Consider the following 15,489-nt stretch of genomic DNA (forward strand, 5'->3'; position numbering starts at 1 on the left):
GTGGTGCTGGATCAGTTGTACTTGAGGGTAACAATGTGGCAGGGTTGAGTATGTTGCAACGTCTGATTTCTATGTGTGGTTGGAACAGTGTCAGTTCATATCCTGTCAGTCGTGCTATGGTCAAGTGTTGAGTCTGGGTTCGGTTTAGGAGAACTTCCACGGAGTGTGGAACCTGTACTGTCAAGGGATGTCCTAACACTATTGAGTCGCTTTGTCTGATAGCTAGAGCTGTTGCTGCAACTGATTTCAGGCACGCAGGCAGAGCCTGGGCTACTGGATCCAATGTACTAGAAAAATAAGCACAAGGCTTGTGGTGTCCTGCTTGATCTTGTGTGAGAACAGATAATGCTGTGCCATCGCGTTCTGTGACAAAAAGTGTAAAAGGTTTGCTGTAACATGGTGTCGCTAAAACAGGTGCTTGGCATAAAGCTTTCTTCAAGTCATTAAAAGCTTGTGTATGATCCTGAGTCCAAGGGAGGACAGTCGAAGTCACTGCCTCCTGTGTTGTCAACTGTATGAGTGGCTTGGCTAGATATGCATACTGAGGAATCCATTGTCTGCAGTAAGAAGTGAGGCCAATAAAGGCCCGTACCTCCTTTTGTGTCTTGGGTTGTGGCAGATGTGCAATTAACTGGATACGATCTGGTGTCAACTGTCTACCCCTCTTGGACAGCAAGTGTCCAAGGTACACCACTTGCTGGGCACAGAATTGCAGCTTCGAAGGGGACACTTTATGCCCCTTTTCGGCCAGAAAATACAAGACTGTCAGTGATGCGCGTTCGCAGTCACGTTCGTTCCGTGCTGTAATTAACAAGCCATCAACATATTGCAGCAGTGCAGTGTCAGTAGGCATGTGAATACTGTCCAGTTGTCGTTTCAGAGCTTGACTGTAAATACTAGGACTTTCTGTGAACCCTTGAGGTGCACGTGCAAATTTGAAGCTTCGGCCATTTAAAGAGAATCCGAAAAGGTACTGGCTTTCAGGATGAATGGGGACACTAAAGAAGGCGTTTTTGAGATCTATTACGGTAAAAAACGCAGCTTCGGAATCAATGGCAGTCAATAGTGAAGAAATATCTGGGACTACTGGGTACTGTGGTATTATGCATTTATTCAGTTCTCGAAGGTCGATCACCAGTCTGTAGACTGGAGGTGCATTTGGGTCAGTTTGTTTAAGAATTGGAATGATTGGAGAATTACATACATTGGAGTCAGTTTCTACAACTACTCCTTGTGCAATGAGCTCGTCAATAATTTTCAGTAAGGCTGTTACAGCCTCGGGTGGCAATTTGTATTGTCGGATTCGGGGCAGTACAACACCTTGCTTGAGAGTGACACGATAGGGTGTAATGTGCATACAACCTACATCAGTTGGACCTTGCGCCCATAAATGCTGTGGTACATTTTGCAATCTTGGATCAAAATCTCTCAACACATAATGACCTTTAAAGTCACGTAAAAACAATCTCACTCCTTCCGGAGAACAACATATCACTGCTCCTAGTGCTTTCAACGTCTTAATACCAAGCAAGTTTTCAGGACATGATTTCGTAAGTAACAAATCTGTAGTATGAGACAATGGACCAACTGCAAGGGGAACCGGCTTTGACACTTCGTTAACAATAGGCTTTCCTGAAAATCCAAGGGAAACATTCTGTGAGCCTGAGAGGGGTGCCCCTGGAACCTCGTCGTGACTGATGGTAGTTCTGCTCGCCCCTGTGTCAATCAAAAATTTTCTGTCTTTCCCTAATACCTGACTATGTACATAGGGACCCTCTTGATCTACAGGAACCTCGATAAGGGGCAAGCCAACCTCCCTCTCTAGGCTGTTTCATGTATACTGCTGATAATCGGGGTAATCTGACTGTGCATACTGGTACATTTGCTGTGTGACATGTTGCGTGGCAGCAATGGGTTGGGGCTGGGGTACAGCTACTGTCTGTTGTTGTACATTCTGGGGAGGTTGCGTATTCTGTGGAATATTCTGTGGAACATGTTCTGGTCTAGGTGGACGCGGTCTTTCTTTCGTTTTGCCTGTGGCTATGTTGTGTCTTAGAACGGCACATTCATTTATGTAGTGACCTGGCTGTTTACAGTAGTTGCAATTCCCTTTAACAGTAGCTGCAGGATGACTAGTCTGTGTCGTACCCCTCTTCTGACCATCTGCTGGGACGGACTGGGCAACTAGTACTTTCATTTTCGTATCTTTCATACGTCTCTGTTCATGTTCGTGTTCCTCTCTAATTCGGTTCTGGTGGTACTGTAACATTTGTAACATTTGGGAAGGGGTATTAGCTTGCCAGGTACTCTCGACTTTCAATACTCTGTTTTTAACCTGTGGTAAGGAATTCTCGACTAATTTGGTCACAAAAAGATGTGGATATGATTCACTACTTGTTTTCAGGCCGCTATTAATAATAAAACATTTCTCGAATCTAGAATAAAAATCGCTAGTGTCTTCGTCTTGTTTCTGTTTGCAGGCTGAGATTGCATCCCAGTCTTCCTTTTTAACTGTCAATAGCCTAGGCAAGACTTGTACTAATAATCCTGGTAATGCTTTGGCTTTGTCCCCAAGACCTATACCTGGGACTCGCCCATTTTCTTCGTCTTCTAATTCAGTCCAAATAATCTTTTTATCTCCCACCTCCCATTCTTTCTCTTTCAGTTTTTCGTAAATGCCGGCAGGCAATAATACCTTTAACATTTTAAGAATGTCGGGATACGTATAATCCCCCATGAGTAACATATCTTTTAATTCACGGTGGAATCCTGCTGGATCTTTATCATGACAGGGCACTAATTTCTTCATTTCCAATAATTCCATTTTAGTCAAGGAAGTGTATTCGAATACTCGCTGGAGCGCACCCCCTGTGGTCTGGACGGGATGAACTTCTCGTAAGGGATTCTGTCTGTCTATGTAAAATGGTTGTCTTACTGGGGGTGGAACTGGAACGAAATGTGGAGTCAGGAAAGTTCTGTATTTGTGGCGTTGTTCTAGAATGATATTAATTAAATCGGTACCTAGGCCTCTCCATCTTTTTAGGAGTAATTCTTCCAGTACATTATATAGGGGACCTGGATCAGAATGCTGACTTTCATATAGTGTAATGAGATGTTGGATCATGTACATACCAACTAATCGCTGTTCGTCTGGGGTAAGACTCAAAAATGTTTGTGCTACTGAATCGTCTTTATATATACTAGTATTTCCAGCCCATTGTACTGCTGACCGTGCTAATTCCTGATCACGCATTGTACTAAGTTCACTGTAACATATTCTTTCTTTCAGTATTTTATCAGTGGCTTGGAATAAATGTTCAAGAGAACATTGTTCTGGTATGGGAGAAAGAAAACGTTGCTTGTTTTCTAGGCGTATGGGTCTGTCAAAAGGATTCTGTTTAGGAAGTCTCGCTCTTCCTACGTACGCTATTCTGCCTCGGGTTCCGTCTTGTGCTCCTGTGTCTATATCTTCATTCTCTGAGACGTCACTATCTGCTTTCTCATCTTCTCTCGCTGCTTCGTCCCTTTCGTGTATGTCTAGAATTTCTTTACAAATCTTTCTGTACATGGCTTCTATACAACTTTGTTTATCATGTCTACCATCAGCTATATTGTTACTCCAATTTATCAGGGCGTTCATCTCTTCTTTGCTTGTACTTGGCCGATCTCGTTCCCTTATCAAACAATTTATCAAAAACTGTAAGATCATTTTTTGTGTCTCAACCTTGTGATGTGCCATGGCCTCGTGAATACATTCTGGTTTTTCCCCAGTTCTAATAAAATGATATATGTTGTCTAAATGGTCAATAATTTCTGGTAAAAGAACCAAATAGTTTGTAACACGCCGTAAACGTATTGAATATAACATCATATCTTCTTCGCCTGGTACTGGGTCATATCTACAATCAGTAAGGTACTGTCTAAGGGATGCGAATGTCGCAGCTCTGGGTGTACGTTGTAATGCTGCTTCTCTAAGCGTTATTCGTTTTACTTGAGGCGGGGTGACAGGATGACCTCCTACGGCGCCTCCTGAAGCGGAAACGTAACCATCAACTAGCTGTGATGTTGCTGCTGGTGTCATAATTTGAAAAGCAGGTGCAGGTAATGTAGGCAGACTCTGGGTTGTCGGTGTAGCGAAAGGATTGTAAGTACCGACAGCAGGAGGGACAGTAGTAGTGGTGACAGGAATAGTTGTGACAGAAACAGTTATGACAGGATGGGAAATGACAACGGGTGGGGGAGTCGAGTCTTGAGGGAGTATTGATAACGCGTCTTGAACAGGCTGAGTAGGCTGCTGTATGTTTTGAACAGGCTGAATAGGCTGCTGTACATTATTAGCAGGTGGTACGCGTACATTGGTATATTCTGGAGCTACATCATCTAAATAGGAAGAAAGGAAAATGTCCGCTGCGGTCTGTTTGTGACGGAGTTTAGTCGGGACCAATGGTGGTGGCAAGTTACGGGGTACTTCCGGGGTCGCCTTGGGCAGGCCCTCGGCAAGAACAGGATACATGCCTGTAATAAGTGCATTTCTTTGTCGGTCTAATTGTTCTATTCTGACTCGTTCTCCTTCTTCTAGTAACTCTCTTTCTCTGGCTCTTTCAGATTCTTCTCTACTTTTCTCTGTTTCCTGATATCTTTCTCTGTTCTTCTATGCGCTTCTTTACGCCACAATTCTATGGCATCTTTCTGGGATTGTCTGGCTTTCTTCTTCCATAATGCTTCTTCTACTCTCATGATGCAATCAGCATCCCATGTCCCTGAGACAGGCCATCTATACTTCTCTTCCAGATCTTTAGTATAATCCACCCACAAATCTAGGTACAGTATGGCATCTAAGCCGTGCTTGTGGTACATAAAATGTCCAGGAGTGTCCCTAGGCGGGACGGGAACTGCTTCTTCGAGTATCCCTTTCCTAGTTCCTATCTGACGTAATTTTGAGAACAGTGGCATTTTTGGACTGACTTGAACGTGAGCACAGTAAACACAGTAATGAATAGCAAACAATCATTCATACCACGACATTAAAACACATTGAAACATGTCAGACTGATATTACCTGGTACATAGAAAACACAAATTCTGAAAATCTCAAGAAACAATACTAGAATACTGGATTACTAGATGCACTGCTAAAACAGTACAGACAATACCGGTCCCATAAAGAGACACGTCATACTGCGTTCACCTAAGTGAACACGTCTGGACCAGGTCTGTGTACCCAGACCTGTCTTGACCGGGCACAAGTTAATGAACCCGTCTAGATGCGTTCCCAACAACGGTACTCACCGGGAAGCAAAAACTGAAGGCCTCGGAAACTGGACTGGACTGGACTGCTACGGCGTCTGGCTGCTACTACCACGCATGGGCTTCGGAACAGGTGGGCCTCCGGATACCTCGGACCTTGCTCTCTCGACTTGGGGCTCTGGTCGGGATCCTCCGCATTCCTCACCGCCTCGTCTGGATGCCGGACCGCAGTCTCCGTCTCCTCCGTGGGCCTGAGGGAGATAGCAGGAAAACCCGCAGGTGTGCACTGGATCCTTCACGGCTGTAGAAGGGGTCAAGGCCTGCGTAACATCGCCGGTGAGTGGGGAAGGGGGGGGTCCCTATTCGGGCGCCAGAATTATGTGGTAATTAAAATTACTGAACTATTTTTCCATACATTAAATATCAATAAGGATAGCTCAATCAAATGAGAGGCAGAGTCCGTGGTATCTGAGTCATACGGGCTTTAATTATGATCCTCGAGGAACAGAATATCATGTTCCATCACCACTAAGGTTCAGGAAGGGATATTCAACGTTTTATTAACATCACACATTATATATAGTAAAACAGTATAATTGAAATGAATGCAGTAGGCGTAACAGGTGAAAAGAGAGAGATAAGAACACATGTGCGTAACAGGAGGCGTGTAAGAAGGCGTACACGTGGGCGTGCACTGGACATGTCAGAGAAACGTCACAAGAAACGTCACAAGTGGGTGGATGCATAGAGAAAGTTTGCCTAGATGCGCGCGCAACTGAGCATGACGTGTAACTGGGGAGAACTGGGGGCTTTGACTTTAGCACTAGTAGAGGAGACTGGTGTCTGGGATGTCAGAACGACCTGTACCTATAGCATATCTAGTATCTCATGTTTGGAGGATGGGTCGTCTGAAGTAAAAGGTCTCTCGGACAGAGGCCGTTCAATACTGAATGCTAGTGCGTGCATACATGTCTTGGAGCAATGCGCGGGGCCATGGTGGTAACGGGTTCTGTAAATCACTTGCAAGGAGGACAGGGAGGCCGGGCCCTTTGCTCTGCAGCCGGGAATATGTTTACCTATTTCACTAGACTGGAATGTGTTTTCGAGGAAGCTGAGCAGATAACTTGTAGGCAAAATACTGTTTTGGCAGGCAGGCCAGGCTGAGCCGGGCACCGCTTCGCTGGGCAGGAAGTAAGGCAGAGGTCAGGGATGCATACCTAAACTACAGCTTTCAGAGACAGGAAAGACTCGGAGCCTCGATTAAGGGCCTAGCTCGACGGAGCCAGGAAACATGGAGAAAACGTGTGTGAGATTCAAAAGTGTACCATGTAAAGACGTTGGCACCATAGGCCTAGAAGCCTAATTAACGTGGTTTTCTTAGAGAACTATATAACTGACATGTTAACGTTGGACGCAAATGCATATGCGTCTTCCTAGCATGTACGGGAAGGAAGTTACATGACATACAAGGAACATGGGTGCATGGATGGGGTGCGAGTGGGGGACACATTGGCTACCTAAAAATTTCTATTTCCTCATTACCGAGACTACGCAAATTCCGCCCACCCCTAGAAATGAGCAGAAAGAGACAAAATTAAGGTGAGAAACGTGCAGAAAGATGCAGAATAGAAGTCAGAAACAAGCAGAAGAGGCAGAATAGAGGTCAGAAACGAGCAGTAAGAGGCAGAATGAAGGTCAGAAATGAGCAGGAAGAGAAAACATAGAGATGAGAACTGAGTAGAAAGAGGAAAAATAAAGGTTAGAAATGAATAGAAAGAGGCAAATCAAATGTCAGAAAGAGGGGATATACAGGTTAGAAATTAGTATAAAGAGGAAAAATAAAGTTCAGCAACAAGCAGACAGAGGGAAAATAAAGGTCAGAAGTGAGCATAAAAAGGCAGAACACTAGGGGTGGGTGGTAAACTCCTCTCTGTCGGCACTGTTTGTGAGAAAGGGTGCGGGCCTCCAATGAGGTCTCAGCAATCCCACTGTGGAGGACTTATTTATGGTAAAAATAGGTGTTCTTGGCCCTCAATGACCCTCAGCAGCTTAGGCTACTTCATCTCCCAACCAGTAGTGTACCAATAGGACCCTTTGCAGAGTGGTTGAGAAAGGGGGCGGGGCCTCCGGTGGGGTCACAGCAATCCTGCTGTAGAGGACTTATTTGTGGCACCAATAGGAGTTCTATGCCCCCAAAGACCCTCAACAACCAAGGGGAGTTGATTCCCCAACCAGTAGTGTGCCTGGAGGCGCATGAGCAGAGTGATTGAGAAAGTGGACAGGCCTCTGATGAGGTCTTAGCTATCCTGCTGCAGGGGACTTTATAGTGGCAACAATAGTGGTTCTTGGCCCCCGATGGCCCCCCTCAGCAGCCAAGGGGATTTCACTTCCAACCAGTAGTTCTCCATGAGGCGCATTCGCAGAGTTGTTGAGAAAGGGGATAGGCCTCTGACAAGGTCTCAGCAATGCAGCTGTGGGGACTTACTTGTAGCAACAATATGGGTTCTTGGCCCCCAATGACCCTCAGCAGCCATGGGGACTTAATCCTCTAACCAGTAGTGCGCAAGGACATCTCTTTGCAGAGTGTTGAGAAAGAGGTTGGGGCCTCCAACAAGGTCTCAGCAATCCCACTGCAGCAGCCTTGCTTGTGGCAACAACAGTTTTTCTTGGCCCCCAACGACCCTCAGTAGTCAAGGGGACTTCATCCCTGAACCTGTAGTGCCCCAGGAGGCCCCATTGAACAGTCGTTGAGAAAGGGGGCAGGGCTTCCAATGAGGTCTCAGCAGTTCCGCTGTGAACTAATTACTTGTGGCAACAATAAGGATTCTTGGCCCCCAACGACCTTCAGCAGCCAAAGGGACTTCATTCCCCCAACCAGTAATGCAACAGACATCCCCTTTGCAGAGTGGTTGAGAAAGAGGGCAGGGTCTCCAATGAGGTCTCAGCAATCCCACTGTGGGGGACTTACTTGTGACAACAATAGGGGTTCCTGCCTCCAACGAACCTCAGCATCCAAGGGGAGTTCATCCCTAACCATCAGTACACCAGGAGGATTGTTTACAGAGTGGTTAATAAAGGGGGTGGGACATCCGATGAGGGCTCAGAAATCATGCTGTGGGATTAAGTGGTGGCAACAATAGGGATTCTTGGTTCCAAACGACCCTCAGAAGCCAAGGGGACTCCATCCCCTAACCATTAGTGCGCAAGTAGGCCCTTTTGCAGAGTGCTTGAGGAATGGGGTGGGGCCTCACACAATGTCTCAGCAATCCTGCTGTGGGTGACTTACCTGTGGCAACAGTAGGGGTTCTTGGCCTTCAACAACCCTCGGCAGCCAAGGGGACTCCGTCCCTCAACCAGTGGTGCGCCAGGAGGTCCCTTTGGAGAGTGGTTGGGAAAGGGGGCGGGCCTTCAACAAGGTCGCAGCAAGCCCACTGTGGGGAACTTACTTGTGGCAACAAGAAGGGTTCTTGGCCAGCAACAACCCTCAGCAGCCACCAACCAGTAGTGAATGATATGGTAAGGTGTTTGTGAAATACATGAAAAGGTTTAAAACCAAAATCAAATGTTCTTAATTAAATTACTTGATCTCATGAAAACATGTCTATTTACAATTGCAGACTTGGTACATAACAGTTTATTCATTATTATAGTGGCCCAATCCAGCTGATTAAATGGCCCAATCCCCTTCTACATAAAAGTTTACTGCTCTTAGCCCTGTGTGCCTGTAGCCTTTCACTGATCAGTCTGCAGAGGGTGACAGCTAAACTTTGTGTATTCCTTCTAGACAACCACGCACAAAGAGAACTTTGTTGTGACTTGATGGGTCTTCTTGGGAGGATGGGAGGAAGGATCTGGGCACAGCCTCCCACTTACACCTGAATTGGCTGTGTCAGCTTCAAACACAAAGAGCTGCATGCGGCCTGTAGTGATTCTGGTGCCATGGCAGGAAGGGAGGACCTCTATGTACTTCAAAGACTTCTTTGAAGTCTCCCCCACTTCAGGGGCACAACTCAGTATAAGAACTGGACCTCAACCCCATCCACTTTAGTGCACTTCTGGACCTGAGGATACCCTGTCAAGAAGGACTGCTGTGCTGAAAGGCTGCCACTCTGCTGGACTACTGCTCTCTCTGCATGGTTGAGAAGTGCTTGACCTGCCTCTCTTGTTCCCAGAACTGAGAGAGATTCCAAGGGCTTGCTGGCCTGCCTCCTAATCTCATGTCTCAGGGACATAACAGACTTTCAACCCCGTGCTCTTATACTTGGACTATTGGTAGTGGGTCTAAGGTGTTTATTTAATTGGAACCAACATATCCCCTGCCGCGAGAAAAGAATGGCTGCATTGCAGCTGTTGCGTGAGCAGAACCAGCACATCGTCTTCAAAAATACCACTCCCTCTCAGAACAGACATATCCTCTGCCAGAGCAGAGCCGAAGCATCCCCTTTGGTACCAGTGTATCATCTACGGAACTAATGCATCACTGCTGTTGCGTGGAGAAACCCAATGCATCTCTGCTGTTGCGTGGAGAGAATCGCTGCATTGCTGTTCCAGTGTGGGTCCTTGGCGACGCATTGCCTCATCTGCTCCCCACATCTCGTCATCGACACATCAAGGTTCTTATGCAGCGAGCCACACCACTCCATCGCGATTGTCCTGAACTTTTGACTTTGTTTCGGTCCAGCAAAACCAGGTGTCCCAAATAGGTGCTTATTGCTTCTAATCACTAGTTTCACATTTAAACTATAAGAACTTATATCTCAAGTTCTACTTATTGGATTTTCGTTACTTTGGTCTTGTTTTATTCACAAAATAGACTTCTATTTTTCCAACCTCGTGTGGAGTCTTTTTTGTGGAGTTTTCACTGTGTTACTGTTTGAAGTGTTGAACAAATACTTTACACATTACCTCTTGAGTTAAGCATGACTGCTCTATTCTAAGATACCAGAGGGTGAGCACAGGCTAACTTATGTTGTGTTTGTTACTTGCCCTGACTAGGATTGTGGTTCCTGCTTGGGCAGGGTGCATATATCTGCCAACCAGAAACCCAATTTGTAACAACTGTTTTCTTTGAATTCTTAACATCAATGTTACTAGGGCATGAAATTGAGATGCAGCTCAAGTATCAACTGGAATGTGTTTTGGTAATTGCCTAGAGGCCCTGACTTGTCTGAGTACAGATTACTGTATAAATCTAAAGGTAGCAATTTGCTTGGTGGGTTCAGTGACAACAATAGGTGTAACAGTATAACTTGAAATAAGTATATTATTAACAAACAATATAGCTACCAGGCCTTCCTGATTTTCAGCAGCTCTTGTGGTAGGCAGAGTTTAAAAGATACAATGCTAAATAGCATGAAGATCTTCTATGTCAGATGCCTCTTCATATATATGTGTGTGTCTGATCTGTGAAGATGGATCTGCTTAGTAACATATTACTATTTCCAATGTTTTGTTTATCATTGTTTTGGTCACATAATTAGGAAGGATCATATAGCCTTAGAGCCCTCCATAGCGGCCTCTACCGGCCATTAAAGGCCTGCTCCACTACGGAGGGCTTTAAGGATATTAGAACATTCCGTCCTTAGAGGGCAGAATGTTCTGATTTGCAAAAACAAAGGCCTCTCAGAGCCCACAGGTTTAAATTCCCTTTGTCATGAAAGGCCCTGGGGGTAGGGTCTGTTATTCACAGCAACAGCTGTGAAATGAAAAAAGCATTAGAATGTTGCTCTCTGGGCTTCTACCAGTCATTAAAAGCCAGGAGCACTAAATTGTCTTCAATAGTGCGCTCAAAATTCCAATGTTCTAATATTTATTAAAAAGAAATATCTCAATTTCAAAATTGCATCAATCCTAAAAATGTATTTTTTTCTTTTCAAATTTCGCCAAAAGTTTGTTTTGGAAGTTATTGTTTAAAAAGTAAATGGACTATATTACCATATTTCTCTATTTATGGTGAAAGCTTATATGAACTATTACATTTACATTTTTGCATATATCATGTTATTACGTATATATTTACAGCACTGGCACGTTATATTTAAAATGCATTAACATTTGTAGGGTTCTTCCTTGGGGAGGATGAGTCAATATTTGAAACTCCTACTACTGCCTCAGACTGGAGAGTGGGCTCTATTACCTGCTCCAAAGTTGATGATGTTTTCTGTGATCTGGGTCATCCAGCATTTGTATCGGTGGCCTGTCACTTGGTACCTAGATTTCCTTTTGTTCTAGACCTAATGCCATATCACCCTTTTTTATACTTTTCTACACGTCGATTTGTCATCCTAACTGCATTAATTCTAGCTTGAAGCATTTTCCAGATGCACTTTGTTGTTGCTTCGGGAACTGTTAGAGATGGCATCCTAAATATTCTTCCATTTTCTGATTCACACTCCTCTAAAAGGATTTCCAACTCCTTATCATTAAATATACTTTTTTTTCTGGTTACTTCCTCCTGTGGCTCTTGTGTTGACAATTACAGGCCTCACTGATATTTGAAAAAATGTAATTATCTACAACTATTCCAAACTCAGAAGTAAGGGTGTTTGATACACTTCCTATATATGTGAGGTAATCTTTCACAGACACTTTTATCTTCACATTTTGTGAATGCTGAATCGTTATTTGGAATAAAACAAACTATCAAATACGGAATAGTCGTTTGCAAATCAATAAAATTAAAACATCTTTGTTTGGTTACTGTTACATAGTACATCTCATTCATCTCATTTTGCATTGTTGAAATAGAGATTCATAAAATATTGAAAATTACAAATTACAAAAAACACATCTACCTACATCAGGCTCCTAGTTCCCAATGTTGAGATTTTTTATTTCTTTTAATGCTCTGCAATTTCTAGGATTTGAGCCTTACATCATTTAACTAGACAAATGATTCTTCATTTATCCCACAACGTGAATATATGTATAAGTTCAAAGACAATACTAGGACCTTAGATATTTTCAGTGCAATTCTATTCAACTTTTAATAGCCAGATAAGAGCCTCAGTTGTTTGCAGAAGGTAACTATTGGGGAACATTAAAAATCAAATATTATAAATTCAAGAATGTCAGTTCACTAAAATCGTTTACTGTATATAACATCTTCAACCATATAAAGGAGTTTGCTTTCTTAATTCCTTAATTCCTTTTTCAATTGGTTAAATTATCCATATAATAAAATAGAAATTATGCTTTTGACACACTGTATGTATAGTATATCATTGTTTTCTTTAGCTGTCCTTTCTGAAATTTCAGTCACAGGTGATTTAAATCACTTCCAAAAAGATTTCCGAACCTGCAAAACTGGCAATTAAAACAAGCTGATTATGTTGCTTAAACCAAACAAAACAAAAGTGCACAGTTCTGTGAACTAAAAACAATTTAGTAATAATTTAGGAAGATGCAAATAAATTAGTATGAGTTGGAATCTGTATTGTTAAACTATGGAAATAGAGGCTGCAATCTTGATGTGAGCTCTGTCTGACCTGTCACAAAGTAATAATTATTCTGAATTGGTTTCCCATAGGAATATACTGCTTTTCCTTCTGAGCTTGACACAAGCATCTAGGTCTTTCGCAGAGAATATTGCATGTGATCCATCAGCAGCAAGAACAAAATATAATTTCAGTTAAGATATTACCAAGGAAAAGTTTCCAAACCAATTTTCCTGAAACAAGTACAATTTAATGATTGAAATTACACCAAAATGCTGAGACCAGTAGGTACTAAATAAAATAAAAAAAGGTGCTTATGTTTGCATAGGAAGCAATATGACCCAAAATCCAACACAAGTAAATGAAGTGTTGATGATTAGGAATGAGCATAACTGAGTAAAGAATAAGGGGGCATATTATCAAGGGATTTATCTCCGCATTTCTGGCTTTAAAAGCCAAGAAAGCAGAGATAAAATTATCTCCCTATCAGCAACAGGCAGCTAACACGCAAATTCGCATGTTAGCACCCTTTTTCTCTGCACTTCCCCTTGCATCTCTAATGAGATGCAAAGGGGGCGTTCCAGAGAAAAATAATAGGAGAAATGTTGTTAAGCAACATTTCTCCTATTATCAAGGATTTCGCTAACCCTGTTAGTGATTAAAAAAAAGCAGCGCTAACCGGGGTTAGCACTGCTTTTTTTACACCTGGTATTTTCCTGACTTAGCCATGATATCCTATGGAAGGTAGATATCATGGCTAAGTTTGTGAGCCCCTATTATCAAGCTAACGCCAAACTTCGAGAGATTATCGTTGGTTTTCCAGCGATGATCTCTCAATTGGCAGTTAGCGCGAGGATTTTTATCACTTCTGAGATAAACCTTGCTAATAGCAAGTTATCTCTGCGATAATTTCCGGCGATGCTTAGCGTTAAAAAATGTGTTGCTAAGCATCGTCAGCGATAAATATCGCTAAACGTTGGTAATATGCCCCAAGGTTAGATGTAGGCTTCTTGTTTATCCTGATGAGGACTGGAACTTAGGTACCGTTCTCTTTGCAGTTGGTTGTTGATTTAGTAAAATGACGGAATAATTTGCAGTTTATCCTGATAAAGTGAACATTCTAGATGGAAAAAACTATATAGAGAGCTCTCCATTGTTGAAACGTAAGAGGATTGGAATTATACCATGCTGAACCCATACAGATACAAACAATTACCTTAGCTAAAAATATTCCATTACAAGATGTAACTGAATCATTGAACATATTAACTATTCATGTCATAATTAATTCTGAACCTTTTAGCAGCTTGTTCATGAAATTACTTATCCATAACCCTGAACATCTCATTACAATAAGACTGAAGATTCACACAGCTAGCAAATATGTGCAATACTGGCTCCTGGAAGAGGACATCGAGGGGAACAATCAAAAGCCCAGTGTCCACGTTTAACAGTTAACTAGGAGTATAATAAAGATCATATAGTGTTTTGTCATACTATATTTTCAAGTTGGCTGAAAGCCAGAGTAAACTTCCTAATTTAGTGGACTCAAGAAATTAGGCCTTTTGCATATTTGTATTAACCTTGACAGAGGCATTAGAAAACTGGGTTTATAATCCGTACTAACATCAGCTTCAAAACATGGACCTTAACGACTGGGGGTTTTCCCACCGGTGGCTCTTGTTCATGTGCTGGGTCCTGCAAGTGTGAGAACTGCAAATGTACATCCTGCAAAAAAAGCTGCTGTTCCTGTTGCCCTGCCGGATGCGATAAATGTGGCCAGGGATGTGTGTGCAAAGGAGGATTGACAGAGAAATGCAGCTGTTGCACCTAATTTGCAGATTGGCTTATCCAGTGCCCACAGAGTTGCTTAACACACTGAATTGCACTTTTTGATTTATTTTTCTTTATTGTGAAAAAGAGCAATCTTAAATTTATATATTATAACTTTGTATATAAATGTTCTGCTAATAAAGTATTACCCTTGTTACCCCAGCTTCCTGTTTAAAGTTCTAAATCATAGATGAGTATTTCAGAACAAAATGTATTATAAAACCCAGTATTTTTTATTTTTCCTGACTGTCATATTACATAGTAACTTGCATTGCATCAAGCTGAGCTGTTTACTATCATTTTTTGTATATAAAATCTCTAATTAGCAAATATTTTAAAGAATTACTTTTTTTTGGAATCTCTCCTGTAACGTAGTAAAAGGAATGAAGTGCAGTATGCATACATCTCTATTCAAGATGTATTTTATAGCTCACAGCTACCCCGAAGGCCTCCGGGCGCTGAGACAGGCACACCTGCAAGACATTGCCAGGCCATGCCAGAGTTAGAATAGATGAGTCTTTAGGAGTTTCCTAAAAAAGATTTCTGGCTGGGCCAGTCTCTGATGGGCAAAGAGGGTGTTCCACAATTTAACAGTCAGAAAGGTAAAGGAATGGCCTTTTTGACCTTAGAGATGGTCAACAGAAAGTGATGGGCCATACATAGCTCCTTGAAATGTATCCTCTTTTGTATTAGGAGACAATGTAACACTGCCAATGCTGAATTTTACTGAGTTATGTTTGGGGAGCTTGAAAAGTAGGCCTGCTGAGGCATTCTGAATGATTTGTAGACGTTTTAGGACAAATTGATGACTTCCCAGGAATAGGGAGTTGTCATTGTCAAATCAGGAATTAATTAATCCCTTTATAATCACCCCTTTTGAAGAGAGTGGTAGCCACTGCATAACGTTTCTTAATGTTCACAATAGACCGAAACGTGTTGCCAGAGTTTTTTGGCTTGTGTCTCCATAGTGAGC

General features: G+C 42.6%; 1 pseudogene; it reads left to right on the forward strand.

Annotated features, from left to right (window-relative positions):
• Window positions 1–14,557, forward strand: part of LOC147683738 (metallothionein pseudogene) — a 105,875-nt pseudogene extending 91,318 nt beyond the window's left edge.
• The last annotated feature ends 932 nt before the right edge of the window (window positions 14,558–15,489 follow it).

This window comes from Lissotriton vulgaris, chromosome 11 (genome assembly GCF_964263255.1).
Source record: "Lissotriton vulgaris chromosome 11, aLisVul1.2, whole genome shotgun sequence".
In the NCBI taxonomy this organism is placed as follows: Eukaryota; Metazoa; Chordata; class Amphibia; order Caudata; family Salamandridae; genus Lissotriton; species Lissotriton vulgaris.